Raw genomic sequence first — 18,228 nt, forward strand, 5'->3', positions numbered from 1 at the left:
TTTTATAGTCTGCAGGCATTAAATGAAAGAAGTCAGTGTTCCAGCAGAGGGAGACAACGTTTCAGAAAAGGCATTGTAGCAAACCAAAAAAGAAATTTTAAGCGCAGCAGAGTAACCAGCTCACATACCTGTTAGCTCAGGTGAGTTTAAAAGGCTGCTGTTGATAACAAGGGCATTTGCTAAATAGATGGTGTGTGTGCAACAATATACTGAAAGGTCAATTATATTGTGCAGCTTATCTCACCACCTGTAGTTATTTAGGTGAAAGCTCCAAAATGCTTGCCTAATATGTCTGTTTATCCAAAAGGAAGTATAGAGGGAGAGCTAGATAGATAGCATTGCATTACATTACATTACATGGCAATGCAATGCACAGTTGCTGAAGTTGAACCAAAATGAGCTTGTCATCTGGCTTCTGCAACTTTTAACATGAAAAATCCAATGAGGAGAAGAAAAGCAAAGCCAAAGAGTCCATCCCAAAATCCGACAAACAAGCAAAATGAACAAAAAGCATTGAATTCAATTCTTTCTGATTTTAGAAACTGCATTAAAGAAGGGGTGCACCGGTCCTGGAGATACTGCAATACCAGGTCAATGCGTGGAGTGGACAGAGCAAGCTCTTTTTCCATCTCCCTGTTCTAAAAATCCATTTAATATATGGTCCCCAGATAGGGGACGTATCAGATATTAAACTGATAAGAACAGATACTACACTTGATCTTAGCCAAAAGGCCGAGAAGCGATAACCAGAATTGGTTTCCGACTACGGTGCCACCCAAGGATTCTGAAAAGTCCATTTGTGGAGATGGCCACCTGGACTCCCGTTAAGAAGACATGCTGTCAACCTCTAGATCCCTCACATGCCTGCACTTTTCGGCTTGCTGCTGCTGCAATCCACGCGTTTTAGATCTGCATAACTCCACCTCTTTTAGCACAGTACCCTCAACCCCCGGCTGTTCCCACCCGCCTCAACACCGTTGGAAGGGAGGAGAACCAATTAAGGCGGGGGGGGGGGTGGAACGAGCAGCTGTCTACCCTTAGCAGGAGGGTTGCTGATTAATTACCTCTCCTGCTGCTGCTGGCTGTCCAGCAGCAGACTGAAGGTGGCTGCTGCTGTGCACAGGTATATAAAGGCTCAGAGCCTATTATGACACGCGCAGCCAGCGTTCCATTGCCACATTCCGTCTACTGCAGGCGGGATACCTGGATGGCTGAATGTCACTGAGAAGCTCACAGAGACCGCCATAAGCAACAGTTTAAAAGAATGCCACAGACTAATCAACCAAACTTTTTGGGTTGGTTTCTCTTTTATAGTCTGCAGGCATTAAATGAAAGAAGTCAGTGTTCCAGCAGAGGGAGACAACGTTTCAGAAAAGGCATTGTAGCAAACCAAAAAAGAAATTTTAAGCGCAGCAGAGTAACCAGCTCACATACCTGTTAGCTCAGGTGAGTTTAAAAGGCTGCTGTTGATAACAAGGGCATTTGCTAAATAGATGGTGTGTGTGCAACAATATACTGAAAGGTCAATTATATTGTGCAGCTTATCTCACCACCTGTAGTTATTTAGGTGAAAGCTCCAAAATGCTTGCCTAATATGTCTGTTTATCCAAAAGGAAGTATAGAGGGAGAGCTAGATAGATAGCATTGCATTACATTACATTACATGGCAATGCAATGCACAGTTGCTGAAGTTGAACCAAAATGAGCTTGTCATCTGGCTTCTGCAACTTTTAACATGAAAAATCCAATGAGGAGAAGAAAAGCAAAGCCAAAGAGTCCATCCCAAAATCCGACAAACAAGCAAAATGAACAAAAAGCATTGAATTCAATTCTTTCTGATTTTAGAAACTGCATTAAAGAAGGGGTGCACCGGTCCTGGAGATACTGCAATACCAGGTCAATGCGTGGAGTGGACAGAGCAAGCTCTTTTTCCATCTCCCTGTTCTAAAAATCCATTTAATATATGGTCCCCAGATAGGGGACGTATCAGATATTAAACTGATAAGAACAGATTTTTTTTTTTTTTTTTTTTTTATACTATTCAGTAAAATTTTTCAAGCAACAATCAATAGTATAAAAACTCATACTACGTTGCCCAGTCTTACATCATAATGGTACTTTCTTTATTTCATATTTATAACTTTATACTGAAACAGTTGTAATACCTTTTGAATGGACAAAAAACTGTAAAACATACCATTATCATAAAAAAAGACAGATCACAACACTTAAACAAGGACTTACTGGTACTTTACCAGTGACCTCCATTTTTTGACTTTCCAAAAACCTTCTGAATCAAAGCCACCACCGCCACGGCTGTCCCATAAATAAACTATGTATAACCTTGACAAAACCATCCTAACACAATTATTAACTGAGATTATTTTCCTTTTAAATAAACACAAATTCCTAACGTCCCACAGACTTTCTATTACACATGCCATTATCAACCACAACAATCTCTCTTTCACCCGGCTACTTGCACCCATCCCAAACATTACCACTCTCCAATTTATAAAATTCACGCCCGCTAGTTCCTTGCATAAACCACCCACTCCCTTCCAAACACTCTGAGCATAATCACAATTCCAAACCAAATGCATAACAGTTTCACTCGCCCCACATCCATCCCTCGGACATACCTCTGTTCTAATCAGATCCCTCCTCTTCTGTACCTCTCTCACAGGCAAAATCTCATGCAAACTCATCCATACGATATCACGCTGCCTATTCGATATTCCTTTTATACTCAGGTTCCTCCATACACACAACGCTTCACTCGATCTCAAGCCCCTAATGTTACATTCAAACTCTCTAACACGCATCCTTCTCCTTACATTCCTTATCACTTTGAAATCACCCATAGGAACATCCAACAAATCATGCTTGACAACAAATTTTTCAACAAACTCATACCACACTGGACATTTAAACGAAACAGGCACTCTTGCATCCCTTCTCATCCATTTCAACCCAAACAACATCCATCCAGCCATATATTTAATCATAAAAGCCGTCTTGTTATCCCTACCTAACAGAACAACCACTGTTTTAATATAATTTAAACCAAGACAAATTTCAAAATTTGGGAAATCCATTCCCCCATGTTCACGTAACTTACACAAATATTCCCTTTTAAGTTTTTCCATCTTACTTCCCCAATAAAACGTAAAAATTAGCTTCTCAATCCGCCTAAAACCCCTATAAGGGGCTGGAAAAACCACGGACACAAAAAGTAACATAGGAAGAATCACTGACTTAATAATAAGGACTTTGCCTGACAATGTCAAGTCCCGTAACCTCCAAAAATTTAACTTCTGTTCAATCCTCTTACCGCATTCATCCCAACTCTCATTCCCTTTCAGATCTTTGTTAAACCACACCCCCAGAACCTTAATAGCACCTTCTTCACATATCACACCATCCATCCTAACACTCGAATCCCCAAAACACTTAAAGCTACACTTCCCCCAATTCACCCTAAAACCAGATGCACCACAAAAGAAATCTAAAAGCAACCTTGCTCGATTCATAGCAGCCATATTATCACTCACCACAACAACATCGTCCATATACCCCATTACCTTTACAGTCTTTCCACCACTCCCTGGGATCAGAAGACCATTCATCACTTTCTCTTTCCGAATCATGCACAACAGGGGCTCAATCACACTTATAAACAGGACAGGGGACAACGGACACCCCTGCCTGACCCCTGATTTTATGCACACCTTCTCACTCAAACATCCATTCACTAACACTTCACTCACCACACCATCATACAAACACCTTATCGCCTTCACAAAAACACTAGGAAAACCCATCCTAACTAACACCTCAAACATAAACGCATGCGACACTCTATCAAAAGCTTTCTCAAAATCCACACAAAAAAACATACATTTCCCCTTCCTAAACATACAATCTCCAATTACGTCCCTCAACAACAAGAGGTTATCAGTCATACACCTACCTGGCACCGCGCACACTTGATCAACACCAACCACACTTCCAATCACCCCACGCATACGGTTAGCCAGAATTTTGCTAAAGACTTTGTAATCTGCATTGAGTAATGTAATCGGCCTCCAATTACGCAAATTCTTTTTCTCACCCTTCTTATATAGTAAAACAACTACTCCTTCTTTCATGGAATTACAAAGTACACCATTCATCCACATATATTGACATACCTCCACAAAATCAACACCAATCACATCCCATGCTTTTACATAAAACTCCACAGGCAACCCATCTTTTCCAGGTGTTTTATTCTTTTTCGCACCATCCACCGCCTTTTTAACCTCATCAAAAACAATATCCTCACTCAAACACTCACGTTCCCCTGATTCAAGCTGACTCTCCAACATACCTAACACATGCTCTTTCAAACCCCCATCCACCCATTTAGACTCAAATTAACTACTATAGAAACTATGTACCTCATCCAACACTTCCATTCCAACCACAGTCATACCATTATCATTTTCAACCTCATCCAACTCATCTTTCTTACTGCACATTTTTTTAAAAAAGTACCTCGTACACTTCTCATCCATATCCAAATGCTCAACTCTCGTCCTAAAAATAATTTCCTTCCCACGCTTTTCCAAAACACGCTTCATCTCATCTCTCGCTCCTCTGAGTTGATCACTAACATCAATTCCTTTCATACTCATTTTATGTAACCACTCAATCCTCATATTTAAATCTTTAAATCTGCCTCTTTCAATTGCTGCTTTTTTATAACCCCACCTCCTAAAAAAATTCTTAATTTCCACTTTCACCCAATCCCACCATACAGTCACATCCACAAAATTATTTTTCCTAGACCTCCACCATTCATACTTACTTTCGAAGTCTCTCATAACCCTAACATCCTCTAACAACCTAACATTTAGCTTCCATACCCCAACACCATGCACCATTTTTTTATCACCTTCAAACATACCCCACAAACATTCATGGTCTGTGAAAGAAAAAACATGCTGTTTAAAAAATTTACACACCAAACCTCTATTTGTATACAGCATGCGGTCAATCCTGGACACTATTCCTCCCCTATCAGCTCTATATGTGGCCGGTGGTGGCTTACTCAAAAATTCCGCTGCATCTAAAAAAGAAAAATCAGATGTAATTTGATTAAGGACCTTACCCGTGACATCAATTTCCCCTTCAGAAACACAATTGAAATCACCAACTAATAATATTGGAATCCTTCCAGGCAAAAAAAAACGTATTTTCTCTAATAGTGCTAACCTATCCCCTTTGTTAATTGGACAATACACGTTAACAATTTTCACCCTCCACCCTCTCCCCTTAACCACTGCCATTATACAACGACCTGGCTCCACCACCATATAATTTTCAAAACTTAAATCCCTATTCCCCAACAAAATCCCCACACCATCATTTTTGTTTGTCATTGAACCTGACCAAATGCTATGCCCATATACCCAGTCCTTTTCAGGAGGTGACTCTTCAATTCCGCACTCTTGCAGACAGTAGATATTTGCTCCAAGATTTTTTAGTTCTTCCAGTATAGCCAATCTTCTAGGCTTAGATTTTATAAGCCTTACATTTACTGACAGTACACTACAGCCCACGTTGGAGCCCATTTTTTAACCATATTTGGTAAAAAAGAACATACCCCCCACCGAAGAGTCAACCTTTCTCGTCTTGAAACTCGATTCCTGATGTTAAGCACAGAATGCTGGCCCCCTCCTCCAAAAAAGACCTCCTAGGAGAGGCACTGTAGCTCTCGGGATAGCTCCTATCACTTAAGGGGCTGATGCTCCCAATACTGGCAGGTGAAATATCTGGTCGGAACTTCTTTGCAGAAGACACATCAGAGTCCTCATCAGGGGGCCTCACCACAGCCCCGGTGAAGTCACCCTGGCCACCACCACCTTCTTGAATGGCCTCTGAGCTTTCCAAAGCCAACACCGGCGTTGTGGAGAGTGAACCGCTCACTTCTCCCTCACCACTCACATCAAGCAGAATTGACATATCTGCAGGCTCCATCTCAACAGCGCTTCCACCAGCAGGATCAGGTGCTTCCTCCATCACTTCCATGAAGTCCCTTACTGCCTCAATCGCCTCACCAATAGTGGCGGCAGTACTAGGACGTGGGGACACGGCCTCTGCATATGACCTGGAACGATGGGGACAGTCCTTGAAAGCGTGTCCCTCCTCCCCACACGCATTACAGACCATGGAGTTAGTACATTCCATTGCCAGATGACCTTCTTTATTGCATTTCCCACAAAACTTCTCCACCGTGCAGTCCTCTTGGTAGTGTCCAAAGGATTTACACTTCCTGCAAAAACGCGGAGCACCGGGAAAATACATATACCCTCTATCCCTCCCGATGGCAAAACTGAGGGGAGGGTAGTGGATACCCCCAGGTCCCTGGGGGTCTTCCTGGAACCGTACAAAAAACTTGTGTTTGCCAGTCCACAAGCCCACCTCATTCCTCACCTTGTGTGAGTAGGACACATAGCTGCAATGACGGTTCAGGAATCTAGTAATGTCCTCCACATCCACAAGGGGGTTGTGCATAAACACAACAACTGGCACTTCCCCCTTAGTATACAATACCGTGAATGTAAGCCCTTCAAGAGCCGGATGATCCAAGGCTTGCTGATCCTTTAGAGTCTTGAAAAGATTCTGGCAAGCTGCCATACGATCAAGGACCAAAACGTACCGGCCATTCTTTGGGAACTCCTGTAGACAAATGATGTCTCCACGACCAACATTCAAAATCTTGAAGATGACGACTTCCACCAAGAACCGCAGGTTAAAGAAATTCCTCCTTGACTCCTCAATATCAATGCGAAAAGCATTTTTGACCCGAATATCATCGGTCCCGGCATAGCGAATCTTGACGCCCATTATCACCTCTCGTTTCCTCTGGACCCCCCCCAATAGCAGCAGGCAGCTTAAGCCACCTAAGTGGCGATGCTGCAAGGCCGAGGGGGAGACACTCTAGGATCCTTCTGACCAGATACAAGATCTTAGCCAAAAGGCCGAGAAGCGATAACCAGAATTGGTTTCCGACTACGGTGCCACCCAAGGATTCTGAAAAGTCCATTTGTGGAGATGGCCACCTGGACTCCCGTTAAGAAGACATGCTGTCAACCTCTAGATCCCTCACATGCCTGCACTTTTCGGCTTGCTGCTGCTGCAATCCACGCGTTTTAGATCTGCATAACTCCACCTCTTTTAGCACAGTACCCTCAACCCCCGGCTGTTCCCACCCGCCTCAACACCGTTGAAGGGAGGAGAACCAATTAAGGCGGGGGGGGGGGGGGGGTGGAACGAGCAGCTGTCTACCCTTAGCAGGAGGGTTGCTGATTAATTACCTCTCCTGCTGCTGCTGCTGCTGGCTGTCCAGCAGCAGACTGAAGGTGGCTGCTGCTGTGCGCATGTATATAAAGGCTCAGAGCCTATTATGACACGCGCAGCCAGCGTTCCATTGCCACATTCTGTCTACTGCAGGCGGGATACCTGGATGGCTGAATGTCACTGAGAAGCTCACAGAGACCGCCATAAGCAACAGTTTAAAAGAATGCCACAGACTAATCAACCAAACTTTTTGGGTTGGTTTCTCTTTTATAGTCTGCAGGCATTAAATGAAAGAAGTCAGTGTTCCAGCAGAGGGAGACAACGTTTCAGAAAAGGCATTGTAGCAAACCAAAAAAGAAATTTTAAGCGCAGCAGAGTAACCAGCTCACATACCTGTTAGCTCAGGTGAGTTTAAAAGGCTGCTGTTGATAACAAGGGCATTTGCTAAATAGATGGTGTGTGTGCAACAATATACTGAAAGGTCAATTATATTGTGCAGCTTATCTCACCACCTGTAGTTATTTAGGTGAAAGCTCCAAAATGCTTGCCTAATATGTCTGTTTATCCAAAAGGAAGTATAGAGGGAGAGCTAGATAGATAGCATTGCATTACATTACATTACATGGCAATGCAATGCACAGTTGCTGAAGTTGAACCAAAATGAGCTTGTCATCTGGCTTCTGCAACTTTTAACATGAAAAATCCAATGAGGAGAAGAAAAGCAAAGCCAAAGAGTCCATCCCAAAATCCGACAAACAAGCAAAATGAACAAAAAGCATTGAATTCAATTCTTTCTGATTTTAGAAACTGCATTAAAGAAGGGGTGCACCGGTCCTGGAGATACTGCAATACCAGGTCAATGCGTGGAGTGGACAGAGCAAGCTCTTTTTCCATCTCCCTGTTCTAAAAATCCATTTAATATATGGTCCCCAGATAGGGGACGTATCAGATATTAAACTGATAAGAACAGATACTACACTTGATCTTAGCCAAAAGGCCGAGAAGCGATAACCAGAATTGGTTTCCGACTACGGTGCCACCCAAGGATTCTGAAAAGTCCATTTGTGGAGATGGCCACCTGGACTCCCGTTAAGAAGACATGCTGTCAACCTCTAGATCCCTCACATGCCTGCACTTTTCGGCTTGCTGCTGCTGCAATCCACGCGTTTTAGATCTGCATAACTCCACCTCTTTTAGCACAGTACCCTCAACCCCCGGCTGTTCCCACCCGCCTCAACACCGTTGGAAGGGAGGAGAACCAATTAAGGCGGGGGGGGGGGTGGAACGAGCAGCTGTCTACCCTTAGCAGGAGGGTTGCTGATTAATTACCTCTCCTGCTGCTGCTGCTGCTGGCTGTCCAGCAGCAGACTGAAGGTGGCTGCTGCTGTGCGCAGGTATATAAAGGCTCAGAGCCTATTATGACACGCGCAGCCAGCGTTCCATTGCCACATTCCGTCTACTGCAGGCGGGATACCTGGATGGCTGAATGTCACTGAGAAGCTCACAGAGACCGCCATAAGCAACAGTTTAAAAGAATGCCACAGACTAATCAACCAAACTTTTTGGGTTGGTTTTTCTTTTATAGTCTGCAGGCATTAAATGAAAGAAGTCAGTGTTCCAGCAGAGGGAGACAACGTTTCAGAAAAGGCATTGTAGCAAACCAAAAAAGAAATTTTAAGCGCAGCAGAGTAACCAGCTCACATACCTGTTAGCTCAGGTGAGTTTAAAAGGCTGCTGTTGATAACAAGGGCATTTGCTAAATAGATGGTGTGTGTGCAACAATATACTGAAAGGTCAATTATATTGTGCAGCTTATCTCACCACCTGTAGTTATTTAGGTGGAAGCTCCAAAATGCTTGCCTAATATGTCTGTTTATCCAAAAGGAAGTATAGAGGGAGAGCTAGATAGATAGCATTGCATTACATTACATTACATGGCAATGCAATGCACAGTTGCTGAAGTTGAACCAAAATGAGCTTGTCATCTGGCTTCTGCAACTTTTAACATGAAAAATCCAATGAGGAGAAGAAAAGCAAAGCCAAAGAGTCCATCCCAAAATCCGACAAACAAGCAAAATGAACAAAAAGCATTGAATTCAATTCTTTCTGATTTTAGAAACTGCATTAAAGAAGGGGTGCACCGGTCCTGGAGATACTGCAATACCAGGTCAATGCGTGGAGTGGACAGAGCAAGCTCTTTTTCCATCTCCCTGTTCTAAAAATCCATTTAATATATGGTCCCCAGATAGGGGACGTATCAGATATTAAACTCATAAGAACAGATTTTTTGATTGAAGCTGCATCCAAGGCACTGAAAAATGTGACCGAAGTCACACCAAAACAGCGTACGAGGCGAGGATTCATGTGGACCCTTCCCGGAGGAGAGGGTCCCCAATAAACCATCCCCATCCCTCCGAGCCAGAAGGCCACAGCGAGGGTCAGGGATCTCCGATGCTCTCCCTAGCCGAAGCCGGAGAAGAGCCGTTTTCGTGCTCCCAGCTTCCATCTAGGCTGCCACCCTAGTGGAGCTGGAGCCTGTGTTGGTTTCTCAGCCCAAAGCTGACCGGACCTCCGACCGGGTTTATAAAAATTCCCCTTCCTAGCCCGGAGGCCAGGAATAGGGGGGGTTGCTCAGAAAGTATGATTGGCAAAGGTGCGGTGTGCTACGAAGCCAAGTCTTTCTGGGGTTCCCAGTCCCAGTAAGCTTGGACTCCCACCAGGGCGCCTACTCCTGGGGCACATTGCTCCAAAGCACTCACACTTACCCAGCCTAGTGACTTCGATCCTGGAGGGCCATGTTTTCCATCAGATAACTCTATGAGCCACCTGGCGTACTAACAAGTGCACCAAACCAGTGTGTAATATGCATCAATTTACTAGGGCAGCCCAAGGACAAACTGCCTTTTCAAAAGATACTACACTTGATCTTAGCCAAACAGATACTACACTTGATCTTAGCCAAAAGGCCGAGAAGCGATAACCAGAATTGGTTTCCGACTACGGTGCCACCCAAGGATTCTGAAAAGTCCATTTGTGGAGATGGCCACCTGGACTCCCGTTAAGAAGACATGCTGTCAACCTCTAGATCCCTCACATGCCTGCACTTTTCGGCTTGCTGCTGCTGCAATCCACGCGTTTTAGATCTGCATAACTCCACCTCTTTTAGCACAGTACCCTCAACCCCCGGCTGTTCCCACCCCCTCAACACCGTTGGAAGGGAGGAGAACCAATTAAGGCGGGGGGGGGGTGGAACGAGCAGCTGTCTACCCTTAGCAGGAGGGTTGCTGATTAATTACCTCTCCTGCTGCTGCTGCTGGCTGTCCAGCAGCAGACTGAAGGTGGCTGCTGCTGTGCGCAGGTATATAAAGGCTCAGAGCCTATTATGACACGCGCAGCCAGCGTTCCATTGCCACATTCCGTCTACTGCAGGCGGGATACCTGGATGGCTGAATGTCACTGAGAAGCTCACAGAGACCGCCATAAGCAACAGTTTAAAAGAATGCCACAGACTAATCAACCAAACTTTTTGGGTTGGTTTCTCTTTTATAGTCTGCAGGCATTAAATGAAAGAAGTCAGTGTTCCAGCAGAGGGAGACAACGTTTCAGAAAAGGCATTGTAGCAAACCAAAAAAGAAATTTTAAGCGCAGCAGAGTAACCAGCTCACATACCTGTTAGCTCAGGTGAGTTTAAAAGGCTGCTGTTGATAACAAGGGCATTTGCTAAATAGATGGTGTGTGTGCAACAATATACTGAAAGGTCAATTATATTGTGCAGCTTATCTCACCACCTGTAGTTATTTAGCTGAAAGCTCCAAAATGCTTGCCTAATATGTCTGTTTATCCAAAAGGAAGTATAGAGGGAGAGCTAGATAGATAGCATTGCATTACATTACATTACATGGCAATGCAATGCACAGTTGCTGAAGTTGAACCAAAATGAGCTTGTCATCTGGCTTCTGCAACTTTTAACATGAAAAATCCAATGAGGAGAAGAAAAGCAAAGCCAAAGAGTCCATCCCAAAATCCGACAAACAAGCAAAATGAACAAAAAGCATGGAATTCAATTCTTTCTGATTTTAGAAACTGCATTAAAGAAGGGGTGCACCGGTCCTGGAGATACTGCAATACCAGGTCAATGCGTGGAGTGGACAGATCAAGCTCTTTTTCCATCTCCCTGTTCTAAAAATCCATTTAATATATGGTCCCCAGATAGGGGACGTATCAGATATTAAACTGATAAGAACAGATACTACACTTGATCTTAGCCAAAAGGCCGAGAAGCGATAACCAGAATTGGTTTCCGACTACGGTGCCACCCAAGGATTCTGAAAAGTCCATTTGTGGAGATGGCCACCTGGACTCCCGTTAAGAAGACATGCTGTCAACCTCTAGATCCCTCACATGCCTGCACTTTTCGGCTTGCTGCTGCTGCAATCCACGCGTTTTAGATCTGCATAACTCCACCTCTTTTAGCACAGTACCCTCAACCCCCGGCTGTTCCCACCCGCCTCAACACCGTTGGAAGGGAGGAGAACCAATTAAGGCGGGGGGGGGGGTGGAACGAGCAGCTGTCTACCCTTAGCAGGAGGGTTGCTGATTAATTACCTCTCCTGCTGCTGCTGCTGCTGGCTGTCCAGCAGCAGACTGAAGGTGGCTGCTGCTGTGCGCAGGTATATAAAGGCTCAGAGCCTATTATGACATGCGCAGCCAGCGTTCCATTGCCACATTCCGTCTACTGCAGGCGGGATACCTGGATGGCTGAATGTCACTGAGAAGCTCACAGAGACCGCCATAAGCAACAGTTTAAAAGAATGCCACAGACTAATCAACCAAACTTTTTGGGTTGGTTTCTCTTTTATAGTCTGCAGGCATTAAATGAAAGAAGTCAGTGTTCCAGCAGAGGGAGACAACGTTTCAGAAAAGGCATTGTAGCAAACCAAAAAAGAAATTTTAAGCGCAGCAGAGTAACCAGCTCACATACCTGTTAGCTCAGGTGAGTTTAAAAGGCTGCTGTTGATAACAAGGGCATTTGCTAAATAGATGGTGTGTGTGCAACAATATACTGAAAGGTCAATTATATTGTGCAGCTTATCTCACCACCTGTAGTTATTTAGGTGAAAGCTCCAAAATGCTTGCCTAATATGTCTGTTTATCCAAAAGGAAGTATAGAGGGAGAGCTAGATAGATAGCATTGCATTACATTACATTACATGGCAATGCAATGCACAGTTGCTGAAGTTGAACCAAAATGAGCTTGTCATCTGGCTTCTGCAACTTTTAACATGAAAAATCCAATGAGGAGAAGAAAAGCAAAGCCAAAGAGTCCATCCCAAAATCCGACAAACAAGCAAAATGAACAAAAAGCATTGAATTCAATTCTTTCTGATTTTAGAAACTGCATTAAAGAAGGGGTGCACCGGTCCTGGAGATACTGCAATACCAGGTCAATGCGTGGAGTGGACAGAGCAAGCTCTTTTTCCATCTCCCTGTTCTAAAAATCCATTTAATATATGGTCCCCAGATAGGGGACGTATCAGATATTAAACTGATAAGAACATATACTACACTTGATCTTAGCCAAAAGGCTGAGAAGCGATAACCAGAATTGGTTTCCGACTACGGTGCCACCCAAGGATTCTGAAAAGTCCATTTGTGGAGATGGCCACCTGGACTCCCGTTAAGAAGACATGCTGTCAACCTCTAGATCCCTCACATGCCTGCACTTTTCGGCTTGCTGCTGCTGCAATCCACGCGTTTTAGATCTGCATAACTCCACCTCTTTTAGCACAGTACCCTCAACCCCCGGCTGTTCCCACCCGCCTCAACACCGTTGGAAGGGAGGAGAACCAATTAAGGCGGGGGGGGGGGGGGTGGAACGAGCAGCTGTCTACCCTTAGCAGGAGGGTTGCTGATTAATTACCTCTCCTGCTGCTGCTGCTGCTGGCTGTCCAGCAGCAGACTGAAGGTGGCTGCTGCTGTGCGCAGGTATATAAAGGCTCAGAGCCTATTATGACACGCGCAGCCAGCGTTCCATTGCCACATTCCGTCTACTGCAGGCGGGATACCTGGATGGCTGAATGTCACTGAGAAGCTCACAAAGACCGCCATAAGCAACAGTTTAAAAGAATGCCACAGACTATTCAACCAAACTTTTTGGGTTGGTTTCTCTTTTATAGTCTGCAGGCATTAAATGAAAGAAGTCAGTGTTCCAGCAGAGGGAGACAACGTTTCAGAAAAGGCATTGTAGCAAACCAAAAAAGAAATTTTAAGCGCAGCAGAGTAACCAGCTCACATACCTGTTAGCTCAGGTGAGTTTAAAAGGCTGCTGTTGATAACAAGGGCATTTGCTAAATAGATGGTGTGTGTGCAACAATATACTGAAAGGTCAATTATATTGTGCAGCTTATCTCACCACCTGTAGTTATTTAGGTGAAAGCTCCAAAATGCTTGCCTAATATGTCTGTTTATCCAAAAGGAAGTATAGAGGGAGAGCTAGATAGATAGCATTGCATTACATTACATTACATGGCAATGCAATGCACAGTTGCTGAAGTTGAACCAAAATGAGCTTGTCATCTGGCTTCTGCAACTTTTAACATGAAAAATCCAATGAGGAGAAGAAAAGCAAAGCCAAAGAGTCCATCCCAAAATCCGACAAACAAGCAAAATGAACAAAAAGCATTGAATTCAATTCTTTCTGATTTTAGAAACTGCATTAAAGAAGGGGTGCACCGGTCCTGGAGATACTGCAATACCAGGTCAATGCGTGGAGTGGACAGAGCAAGCTCTTTTTCCATCTCCCTGTTCTAAAAATCCATTTAATATATGGTCCCCAGATAGGGGACGTATCAGATATTAAACTGATAAGAACATATACTACACTTGATCTTAGCCAAAAGGCCGAGAAGCGATAACCAGAATTGGTTTCCGACTACGGTGCCACCCAAGGATTCTGAAAAGTCCATTTGTGGAGATGGCCACCTGGACTCCCGTTAAGAAGACATGCTGTCAACCTCTAGATCCCTCACATGCCTGCACTTTTCGGCTTGCTGCTGCTGCAATCCACGCGTTTTAGATCTGCATAACTCCACCTCTTTTAGCACAGTACCCTCAACCCCCGGCTGTTCCCACCCGCCTCAACACCGTTGGAAGGGAGGAGAACCAATTAAGGCGGGGGGGGGGGGTGGAACGAGCAGCTGTCTACCCTTAGCAGGAGGGTTGCTGATTAATTACCTCTCTGACACGCGCAGCCAGCGTTCCATTGCCACATTCCGTCTACTGCAGGCGGGATACCTGGATGGCTGAATGTCACTGAGAAGCTCACAAAGACCGCCATAAGCAACAGTTTAAAAGAATGCCACAGACTAATCAACCAAACTTTTTGGGTTGGTTTCTCTTTTATAGTCTGCAGGCATTAAATGAAAGAAGTCAGTGTTCCAGCAGAGGGAGACAACGTTTCAGAAAAGGCATTGTAGCAAACCAAAAAAGAAATTTTAAGCGCAGCAGAGTAACCAGCTCACATACCTGTTAGCTCAGGTGAGTTTAAAAGGCTGCTGTTGATAACAAGGGCATTTGCTAAATAGATGGTGTGTGTGCAACAATATACTGAAAGGTCAATTATATTGTGCAGCTTATCTCACCACCTGTAGTTATTTAGGTGAAAGCTCCAAAATGCTTGCCTAATATGTCTGTTTATCCAAAAGGAAGTATAGAGGGAGAGCTAGATAGATAGCATTGCATTACATTACATTACATGGCAATGCAATGCACAGTTGCTGAAGTTGAACCAAAATGAGCTTGTCATCTGGCTTCTGCAACTTTTAACATGAAAAATCCAATGAGGAGAAGAAAAGCAAAGCCAAAGAGTCCATCCCAAAATCCGACAAACAAGCAAAATGAACAAAAAGCATTGAATTCAATTCTTTCTGATTTTAGAAACTGCATTAAAGAAGGGGTGCACCGGTCCTGGAGATACTGCAATACCAGGTCAATGCGTGGAGTGGACAGAGCAAGCTCTTTTTCCATCTCCCTGTTCTAAAAATCCATTTAATATATGGTCCCCAGATAGGGGACGTATCAGATATTAAACTGATAAGAACAGATACTACACTTGATCTTAGCCAAAAGGCCGAGAAGCGATAACCAGAATTGGTTTCCGACTACGGTGCCACCCAAGGATTCTGAAAAGTCCATTTGTGGAGATGGCCACCTGGACTCCCGTTAAGAAGACATGCTGTCAACCTCTAGATCCCTCACATGCCTGCACTTTTCGGCTTGCTGCTGCTGCAATCCACGCGTTTTAGATCTGCATAACTCCACCTCTTTTAGCACAGTACCCTCAACCCCCGGCTGTTCCCACCCGCCTCAACACCGTTGGAAGGGAGGAGAACCAATTAAGGCGGGGGGGGGGGGTGGAACGAGCAGCTGTCTACCCTTAGCAGGAGGGTTGCTGATTAATTACCTCTCCTGCTGCTGCTCCTGCTGGCTGTCCAGCAGCAGACTGAAGGTGGCTGCTGCTGTGCGCAGGTATATAAAGGCTCAGAGCCTATTATGACATGCGCAGCCAGCGTTCCATTGCCACATTCCGTCTACTGCAGGCGGGATACCTGGATGGCTGAATGTCACTGAGAAGCTCACAAAGACCGCCATAAGCAACAGTTTAAAAGAATGCCACAGACTAATCAACCAAACTTTTTGGGTTGGTTTCTCTTTTATAGTCTGCAGGCATTAAATGAAAGAAGTCAGTGTTCCAGCAGAGGGAGACAACGTTTCAGAAAAGGCATTGTAGCAAACCAAAAAAGAAATTTTAAGCGCAGCAGAGTAACCAGCTCACATACCTGTTAGCTCAGGTGAGTTTAAAAGGCTGCTGTTGATAACAAGGGCATTTGCTAAATAGATGGTGTGTGTGCAACAATATACTGAAAGGTCAATTATATTGTGCAGCTTATCTCACCACCTGTAGTTATTTAGGTGAAAGCTCCAAAATGCTTGCCTAATATGTCTGTTTATCCAAAAGGAAGTATAGAGGGAGAGCTAGATAGATAGCATTGCATTACATTACATTACATGGCAATGCAATGCACAGTTGCTGAAGTTGAACCAAAATGAGCTTGTCATCTGGCTTCTGCAACTTTTAACATGAAAAATCCAATGAGGAGAAGAAAAGCAAAGCCAAAGAGTCCATCCCAAAATCCGACAAACAAGCAAAATGAACAAAAAGCATTGAATTCAATTCTTTCTGATTTTAGAAACTGCATTAAAGAAGGGGTGCACCGGTCCTGGAGATACTGCAATACCAGGTCAATGCGTGGAGTGGACAGAGCAAGCTCTTTTTCCATCTCCCTGTTCTAAAAATCCATTTAATATATGGTCCCCAGATAGGGGACGTATCAGATATTAAACTGATAAGAACATATACTACACTTGATCTTAGCCAAAAGGCCGAGAAGCGATAACCAGAATTGGTTTCCGACTACGGTGCCACCCAAGGATTCTGAAAAGTCCATTTGTGGAGATGGCCACCTGGACTCCCGTTAAGAAGACATGCTGTCAACCTCTAGATCCCTCACATGCCTGCACTTTTCGGCTTGCTGCTGCTGCAATCCACGCGTTTTAGATCTGCATAACTCCACCTCTTTTAGCACAGTACCCTCAACCCCCGGCTGTTCCCACCCGCCTCAACACCGTTGGAAGGGAGGAGAACCAATTAAGGCGGGGGGGGGGGGGGTGGAACGAGCAGCTGTCTACCCTTAGCAGGAGGGTTGCTGATTAATTACCTCTCTGACACGCGCAGCCAGCGTTCCATTGCCACATTCCGTCTACTGCAGGCGGGATACCTGGATGGCTGAATGTCACTGAGAAGCTCACAAAGACCGCCATAAGCAACAGTTTAAAAGAATGCCACAGACTAATCAACCAAACTTTTTGGGTTGGTTTCTCTTTTATAGTCTGCAGGCATTAAATGAAAGAAGTCAGTGTTCCAGCAGAGGGAGACAACGTTTCAGAAAAGGCATTGTAGCAAACCAAAAAAGAAATTTTAAGCGCAGCAGAGTAACCAGCTCACATACCTGTTAGCTCAGGTGAGTTTAAAAGGCTGCTGTTGATAACAAGGGCATTTGCTAAATAGATGGTGTGTGTGCAACAATATACTGAAAGGTCAATTATATTGTGCAGCTTATCTCACCACCTGTAGTTATTTAGGTGAAAGCTCCAAAATGCTTGCCTAATATGTCTGTTTATCCAAAAGGAAGTATAGAGGGAGAGCTAGATAGATAGCATTGCATTACATTACATTACATGGCAATGCAATGCACAGTTGCTGAAGTTGAACCAAAATGAGCTTGTCATCTGGCTTCTGCAACTTTTAACATGAAAAATCCAATGAGGAGAAGAAAAGCAAAGCCAAAGAGTCCATCCCAAAATCCGACAAACAAGCAAAATGAACAAAAAGCATTGAATTCAATTCTTTCTGATTTTAGAAACTGCATTAAAGAAGGGGTGCACCGGTCCTGGAGATACTGCAATACCAGGTCAATGCGTGGAGTGGACAGAGCAAGCTCTTTTTCCATCTCCCTGTTCTAAAAATCCATTTAATATATGGTCCCCAGATAGGGGACGTATCAGATATTAAACTGATAAGAACAGATACTACACTTGATCTTAGCCAAAAGGCCGAGAAGCGATAACCAGAATTGGTTTCCGACTACGGTGCCACCCAAGGATTCTGAAAAGTCCATTTGTGGAGATGGCCACCTGGACTCCCGTTAAGAAGACATGCTGTCAACCTCTAGATCCCTCACATGCCTGCACTTTTCGGCTTGCTGCTGCTGCAATCCACGCGTTTTAGATCTGCATAACTCCACCTCTTTTAGCACAGTACCC

At 44.3% G+C, this 18,228-nt stretch overlaps 10 non-coding genes and 1 pseudogene across 10 annotated transcripts; all 11 read right to left on the bottom strand.

Moving 5' to 3' along the window:
- Positions 1-553: 553 nt before the first annotated feature.
- Positions 554-744, bottom strand: LOC141208878 (U2 spliceosomal RNA). The gene has a single exon (XR_012279090.1). It is a non-coding gene; the product is annotated as a U2 spliceosomal RNA (small nuclear RNA).
- Positions 745-1,859: 1,115 nt separating this feature from the next.
- Positions 1,860-2,055, bottom strand: LOC141210643 (U2 spliceosomal RNA). Its single transcript, XR_012280786.1, has one exon. It is a non-coding gene; the product is annotated as a U2 spliceosomal RNA (small nuclear RNA).
- A 6,110-nt stretch (positions 2,056-8,165) lies between these two features.
- Positions 8,166-8,356, bottom strand: LOC141208879 (U2 spliceosomal RNA). The gene has a single exon (XR_012279091.1). It is a non-coding gene; the product is annotated as a U2 spliceosomal RNA (small nuclear RNA).
- A 1,121-nt stretch (positions 8,357-9,477) lies between these two features.
- Positions 9,478-9,659, bottom strand: LOC141210594 (U2 spliceosomal RNA). Its single transcript, XR_012280749.1, has one exon. It is a non-coding gene; the product is annotated as a U2 spliceosomal RNA (small nuclear RNA).
- A 524-nt stretch (positions 9,660-10,183) lies between these two features.
- On the bottom strand, positions 10,184-10,325 carry LOC141210724 (U2 spliceosomal RNA; annotated as a pseudogene).
- A 1,116-nt stretch (positions 10,326-11,441) lies between these two features.
- On the bottom strand, positions 11,442-11,632 carry LOC141210418 (U2 spliceosomal RNA). Its single transcript, XR_012280586.1, has one exon. It is a non-coding gene; the product is annotated as a U2 spliceosomal RNA (small nuclear RNA).
- Positions 11,633-12,753: 1,121 nt separating this feature from the next.
- Positions 12,754-12,944, bottom strand: LOC141210364 (U2 spliceosomal RNA). The gene has a single exon (XR_012280536.1). It is a non-coding gene; the product is annotated as a U2 spliceosomal RNA (small nuclear RNA).
- A 1,124-nt stretch (positions 12,945-14,068) lies between these two features.
- On the bottom strand, positions 14,069-14,259 carry LOC141210256 (U2 spliceosomal RNA). Its single transcript, XR_012280429.1, has one exon. It is a non-coding gene; the product is annotated as a U2 spliceosomal RNA (small nuclear RNA).
- A 1,037-nt stretch (positions 14,260-15,296) lies between these two features.
- LOC141208880 (U2 spliceosomal RNA) lies at positions 15,297-15,487 on the bottom strand. Its single transcript, XR_012279092.1, has one exon. It is a non-coding gene; the product is annotated as a U2 spliceosomal RNA (small nuclear RNA).
- Positions 15,488-16,609: 1,122 nt separating this feature from the next.
- Positions 16,610-16,800, bottom strand: LOC141210257 (U2 spliceosomal RNA). Its single transcript, XR_012280430.1, has one exon. It is a non-coding gene; the product is annotated as a U2 spliceosomal RNA (small nuclear RNA).
- Positions 16,801-17,839: 1,039 nt separating this feature from the next.
- LOC141208882 (U2 spliceosomal RNA) lies at positions 17,840-18,030 on the bottom strand. The gene has a single exon (XR_012279094.1). It is a non-coding gene; the product is annotated as a U2 spliceosomal RNA (small nuclear RNA).
- Positions 18,031-18,228: the final 198 nt, after the last annotated feature.

The sequence above is a fragment of the Phyllobates terribilis genome, unplaced genomic scaffold (assembly GCF_046119375.1).
Source record: "Phyllobates terribilis strain yellow unplaced genomic scaffold, ASM4611937v1 Scaffold_169__1_contigs__length_4117513, whole genome shotgun sequence".
NCBI classification, from domain to species: domain Eukaryota; kingdom Metazoa; phylum Chordata; class Amphibia; order Anura; family Dendrobatidae; genus Phyllobates; species Phyllobates terribilis.